Source organism: Aedes aegypti, unplaced genomic scaffold (assembly GCF_002204515.2).
Source record: "Aedes aegypti strain LVP_AGWG unplaced genomic scaffold, AaegL5.0 Primary Assembly AGWG_AaegL5_hic_scaff_765_PBJ_arrow, whole genome shotgun sequence".
NCBI lineage: Eukaryota > Metazoa > Arthropoda > Insecta > Diptera > Culicidae > Aedes > Aedes aegypti.
Genome location: NW_018736454.1, coordinates 1 through 6,312, shown reverse-complemented (window position 1 = coordinate 6,312; position 6,312 = coordinate 1). Strand labels below are relative to the sequence as shown.

The 6,312-nt window shown below is 31.2% G+C and overlaps 1 non-coding gene across 1 annotated transcript; it reads left to right on the top strand.

Moving 5' to 3' along the window:
- Positions 1-3,694: 3,694 nt before the first annotated feature.
- Positions 3,695-3,767, top strand: Trnas-aga. Its single transcript has one exon. It is a non-coding gene; the product is annotated as a tRNA-Ser (tRNA).
- The last annotated feature ends 2,545 nt before the right edge of the window (positions 3,768-6,312 follow it).

The window sequence follows — 6,312 nt, the reverse complement described above, 5'->3', positions numbered from 1 at the left end:
AAATTTATTTATAAGGTTATTAGGGCAAATTGATGCAGATGAAACCTCCCTTGGTTGAATTATAACTAGTTGCATATTCTAACAGTTTCATCTGTATCCATGAGTATCTACACAAAAATGGCCATTGTCAACAGAAATAGACCAATAATTTTCTTACTTGTGTTTTAGCACCATATTAACTCCCCAAAAGTTGTATATTTTGCTATCTAAACCATTATACTACAAAGTGCTGAAATCGAAAACATAAAATTTTGAAAATATTCGGATAAAATGATATTTTAAAGTCCTTTTATGAAATTTCTTTGTATTTCAGTAGGGTGACCATATGGAGAGTTGGTATACGTAGCAAAAATTTTTCGAGTTCATACATTAACAACTTTGTCAAAAACACCATATTTGAGAATCTTTCACTATGTACCTCTCAAATACTGGCCTGATTTCATCATATTTTTTACATGCATTCCTGTGGGCTTGGGACAAAATCACAAGATATAACAAAACACATTATTCTCAAACAGTGGCTTTATTTATAACAACTCATAAACTTATCAATGCATTTTGCGAGAAAATCCAGTATGCATATCGTAAATACGTTTAAAAATCTTATGCGAAATTGAAGATTTTAAATTCCATTCAGGACTCTTCCAAACATACTCTAGTCTAGGATTTTCCAAAAAATTCCATCTTGTTTTTTCCAAAGCTGTTCCTCTTGATTTTTTGGAGAATTACACAGCGAACAAAATCACGTTATTTCAGAGTGTATCATGTTAAGCGATTTCTAATGGATTATTCAATTATAAACCCTACAAACACAACTTTTTCTTCAACTTTGCTAGAAAAATCTCCAATGTTGAATATAAAGTATCCTCTCTCGAAGAAGCAAGCAAAACGGCTCTATTGATATGATTTAACTTCGCCCGAGCCGTCAATCCATTCATGTGCATTATTTTCGACAGAATTTTTAACGTGCAATCGCATAAGTAGAGCGTTCTTGTTAGCAATTTCACTTTCAAGATGCAACTATCGCATAAGTTGTATGCAAGAACATGAAATATTTCAGGATCATTCAAATTTGCAAGCAGCCTTGAAAGCGATGAGGAAGTTTACATTATTTAACGTTGAGTATTTAATATTACTAACTTCGTTATTTTCTAACCAATTTTAAAACTTTGAGCACCATTTTCTTCAAAATTAAATTCATTGAAATTTTGTAGAATACCAAATTGGTCTAATATCAAAACTAGTGTTAGTTAAAAGTAGTTTACTCCAAATTTTTACTAATTTTACTTAAAAATCATCTTTGTTTGTCAGATTTATGGTGGTTATGAATACTCTACCGATTCCAAATCTTTTTACATTTTTCAGAAGCTAATTTTGTTATTTTCGAACTGTGTTTAAAGCGTAGCTAAAAAAAAAGGTTTTGGCTTTGTTACTCTCCAAAAACTTCCTAAGAATATAATTTTGCAGTAAAAAAATCAAATTTCTTTGCCGTAAATTAAATAATTACTATTTAGCTAATGTTAATGATGCATCCTGTTTAAATAACGAGATATAAAGTACATATATGCTTGACACATGCAAAGTTATTTGAAAATTGATGCTAAAACCTTACAAAAGGTTTAACAAATGAGAAAATCCAGTTCCAGCTTGAGATATAATGTTTAACTGGCAAACATAAAAAAACTGGAAGTTTTCGTTGAAAAATCATGTTTTCGAGCAATTTTTTGTTGTTAAATTACAAGATCAAAACATTTTTTTAGTGAAATTTGTTGTATACACAGTATTGAAACAACTGTATTAGCATCAAAATCGTGTGAAAAGATTTGGCATCGGTTGAGTGCTCATGAAGTTATGATGGCTTTTTAAGTAAAAATGAAGTAAACTACTTTTACCTAAAACTAGTTTTGAATTTAGACAAGTTCCGTGATTGACAAAGTTTTTATAAATTTTATAGTAATTTTGAAGAGATGGTAGATGCTAAAAGTTTCGAAATTTATTGGAAAATAACAAAGTTGTGTATACTTTACTGAAGTTCATTTTTAATAACGTGAAAATTCACCTTATTGTCACTTGCGTCACCTCTAAGTGTTAATATCTTTGACTCAAATTTTTTAATTTCCGCTTTTTATGATGGATTTGGAAGATTCCACGAATTTTTGATTTTGAGAACTTATCAAAAATAAGCCGTATTCAGTTATAACTCAATTTACATGGCATTCAGAAAATATACCGTGTCGTTTAAATTTAAGATTTTCCTAGAATATGTTTGGTTATTTCTCTGAAAATTTCCCTTTGAATTCTCTCTGGCATTCTGGCCGTTCTTTGAATATTTTTACAGCCGCGTTTTTTAAGATTTTTCCAGGGATTGCACTAGGCATTACATCGATGAATTTCTACATAAGTTCTTTCGGGAGATTATCGCTGTAGCTTACCCGAGCAATCATTGAGAAGTTCATTAGGAACCTATCATAGAGTCTATCCAACAATTTTTAAACAATACCATAACGAAAATTAATAAAAATATATATGCACTACTCCACTCGAAGTTATAACAACATGTTTCATTAACTTCAATTAATTACTTGTTTTTTAATTATGAATCTTGGTTTACGGCCAACCAGCCGAGTGGAAGTTTAACAACTACCGAAAAGCTAAACATTACATATAATTTGCAATTGGATTAGATGGACAAATTGATGTGAAGATTTGCGAAAAAGTTACACGTCTTCTCAGTGAGAATCGAACTCACGACTCCCTGATCTCTAGTTAGGGCGCGTTACTCCTACGCCATGAGAGGACTCATGGACGCAGAATTTAACCTGAATTCGATTTCAGCTCAATAATCACGTGGTCCTTTTTCGCAAAGTGCACCTCTTTCGGAAGAATTAGATGCCCATCCAAACACAACGCTTTCTATATATATCCAATGCCTAGCCCGAGAGCGCATTGTTTTTTAGGTATAGGAATAGCACACTACACTAGGACTCATGTTCCGTAACCGGTCATTTGAGAACGTCGCGACCCATTGGAAGCCCACACAATAGAAACCTCAGCCAGCGCAGTTGCTGGCTAGTGTAGTGTGTTATTCCTATACCTAAAAAACAATGCGCTCTCGGGCTAGGCATTGGATATATATAGAAAGCGTTGTGTTTGGTTGGGCATCTAATTCTTCCGAAAGAGGTGCACTTTGCGAAAAAGGACCACGTGATTATTGAGCTGAAATCAGGGATTGAATCCTGAGAAAATTGAGAGAATCGCTCACGTATCGCTCTCTGTAACTATCATAACATGCTGCACATTATGAGAGACTGTTTATCGTATACTGCTACAACTTTGATCAGATTGGGGGGATAGTAGTGTATGATAAAACCTCTCTAAACATGCTCCAAGCCTGGGGGACACTATTGCTATTGGAAGTTCGTGGATTGTTTATCGTGCCAGTAAAGAAAAACACCTATCCCCAACGGTAAACAAGCGAGTAAAATGGGGTTTATCATCGCTCTCTCTTTGGGGCTCTCGCTCACTGCTTCCATTTATCAGACTTGTTACACCTTGCGATACAATGACGATCGTGGACCGCAACAGATGGGATGCTTTTCTTTGCTTGCTTTGATCGTGCTTCATACTCAAATGAGAGCGAATTCTGCAAAGCCTGGCTGAAATCGAATTCAGGTTAACTTCTGCGTTCATGAGTCTTCTCATGGCGAAGTGGTAACGCGCCCCAACTAGAGATCGGGGAGTCGTGAGTTCGATTCTCACTGAGAAGACGTGTAACTTTTTCGCAAATCTTCACATCAATTTGTCCATCTAATCCAATTGCATATTATATGTAATGTTTAGCTTTTCGGTAATTGTTCAATTAATTACTAAATATATTATTTTCGACAAAAAAAAAACTTAAACGGTCCAAAAAAATATTTCTTCGCCAAAACATCATATTTTTGGGTAGTTTTTGTTGAAAAGCTAACAGATTTCAAATCAATATGATGCATTTGCAGTATTTAAGCAACTAAAAATGAAAAACGAAACATTCAATAAACTTCGAAATTGTATTAAAATGGTCGAAATGAAGTGAAGTTCGCGAAAAATTACACGACTCATTCGAAAATTTCATTTGGCACATTTTAATCCAATAGCAAAGTAGATGTAATGTTTAGTTTAGTCATTAAAAACTTCCGTAAACGATTTATTATTATCATTTAAAAAACAACCTAAAATTGAAACTGATTTTGATGTTGCTACAAGTTTCAAAATTGATTGAAAAATAACAAAATTATGTAGACTTCACTGAAGGTCATATTTAAAAACTTGAAAATTCAACTTCAAGTCGGTGGCGCCATCTCCAAATCTAAACATCTTTGGCTGAAATTTTTAAGTTCCTTTGTTTATGTGATTCAAGTTCAGAAGAGCACACACATTTTTGGTTTTGTGGCGTTTTGAAAGATTGGCCGCACTCTACTGCATGGCCGAGAAACCACTTGACAATAAGTCTGGATGACACGAACATAATTACTATGATGTTGATTTTTTAAGGAATCTTTCAGAAAATGATCCAGTAATTTGTTTCAAAGCTCTTCTTCTAGGATTTCTTCAAATATTTCATCTTGACATCTTTTAAAACTCATATCAACATTTCTTCAATCGTTAATTCGGGAATGCTTCTGAAAGCCTCAGCATGACGGTTCGTTTTCGGGATGCCAAGAAGTTTCACGGTTCGCGTTGTGCGAGTGCGAAAAGATGGTCGCGATGGACTGGTGAGCTCGTTTCATGCTTATGATTACACTTTTTTTCATGACAGCGTTACTTTTATGTACTTTTCAAACACACTTTGCATGGTTCGTCAATATGAGTGTCGCAATTAATCCTGTTTTATATAATATCAGTATACATATATTTTCCTCTCTTCGTCATTACTAAAAACATCTTTTGAATGGTTCGACATTGATGATGCACAATGGTCGGAAAAAGTGAAGTTTGGCCAAAACTATTTTTATCGCCTTAAATCGATGAAATACGTAATCTGAATATGTTATTTGGCGTTTTTTGTTGTTTTCAGAAGGGATTATTCACAAATAACGTAACTTTGAAAAAAAATATTTTTTTTAATTAAAATTGTTATCAAACCGGGCTGAAAGCACAAATTTTGTTTATATTTGATTGAGTTTGATCAAAAATGTGTATGAATAGTGGTTAATAAATGTTAAATAAACTTTTGTATGAAAAATATCGTCAAAATATATGTAAAATATTGAATTATTCAAATATAGCCTCTTGCTTGCAAATCAGCAAATTTCTGCAAAAAATTTAAAAGGTTTTTGTAAGATCTAAGGATGCTTTTTGATGTGCAATATTCGAAATGGCGGCGACATGACGCGACAAGAGTTGTTTTTCATATTCAAAATCACCAAAATTACTAAAATGTAACATTGAATAGTAATAAAACTTAAATCAAATATTTTTTTCCATCCTCATGCTCGATAAAAGTGTTGAACCATAAGCCTTCAGATAGTGGGTAACTTTGGGGAAATATTGCATTCCTAAATTATAAATTTTGTGCTTTATTTTATTGTTACATTTTTCAATTTTTTAACTTCAGCCTGTTTGCCGTCATAAAAATCATAGAAATATAAATTTTAGTTCAATTTCAATTAAGGATCATAATAATATAAGTTACATTTTTCAATTTTTTAACTTCAGCCTGTTTGCCGTCATAAAAATCATAGAAATTTGAATTTTAGTTCAATTTCAATTAAGGATCATAATAATATAACACATGAGGTATATTTTAAAATTAAAAAAATCATAAAAATCTCAAAAAAGTTTTTGGTAGTTTTGGCCGCCCCTTTATATGGAGCCCGACCATTGTGTGATGTTGACTTATTTTTAAAACTTTCTATATATATATATATAAATAAAATATAAAGATAAAAAAAAAATATATTTATATATATATATATATATATATATATATATATATATATATATATATATATATATATATATATATATATATATATATATATATATATATATATATATATATATATATATATATATATATATATATATATATATATATATATATATATATATATATATATATATATATATATATATATATATATATATATATATATATATATATATATATATATATATATATATATAGGGAAAGTGTACCAGTTATGGCCATAGTGGTTCCCTATTTGGCCATATGTGAAATTTTGATAACTTTCACATTTTAAATCTTTTTGAATGTTCTAACATCAAGATATATCTTAAATCTAACTACTACAACACACAAAAAATTTC